We start from the raw sequence: 450 nt of genomic DNA on the forward strand, positions 1-450 counted from the left end.
TCACATGTTATTTATTTTCAAATACAATACAAAATGTTAGATAATTTTTTAAAGATCGCTATTAAACACTTTTATTAAGATATTCATAAATACTATGTATAGAAAATATTTCATTTTTTATACCTTAGTTACAAAATATATGCTTTTAATTTAATTAATTCATTGATATTTGCCATTGAATTGGAGACGCAAAGTCACTAACAAGTGTTAGTAGGAAAGAGAGAGAGAGAGAGAGAGAGAGAGAGAGAGAGAGAGAGAGAGAGAGAGATTATTGAAATATTTATATAATTATAATTGTTTGCATATTTTTACTATACATAAGCTTATATGATTTACAATAATTTGCATAATTGAGTTATTAGTCAAAAAATGTTTTTAGATTTTTTATTAACATATTTTTATCTAAAGTATGATGTTTTTAATAACTTTTTTAAAAATAAATATTAAAAA

This window comes from Oppia nitens, unplaced genomic scaffold, assembly GCF_028296485.1.
Source record: "Oppia nitens isolate AA-2021 unplaced genomic scaffold, nextdenovo-longstitch-racon4-pilon3 scaffold1_pilon_pilon_pilon, whole genome shotgun sequence".
Taxonomy (NCBI): domain Eukaryota; kingdom Metazoa; phylum Arthropoda; class Arachnida; order Sarcoptiformes; family Oppiidae; genus Oppia; species Oppia nitens.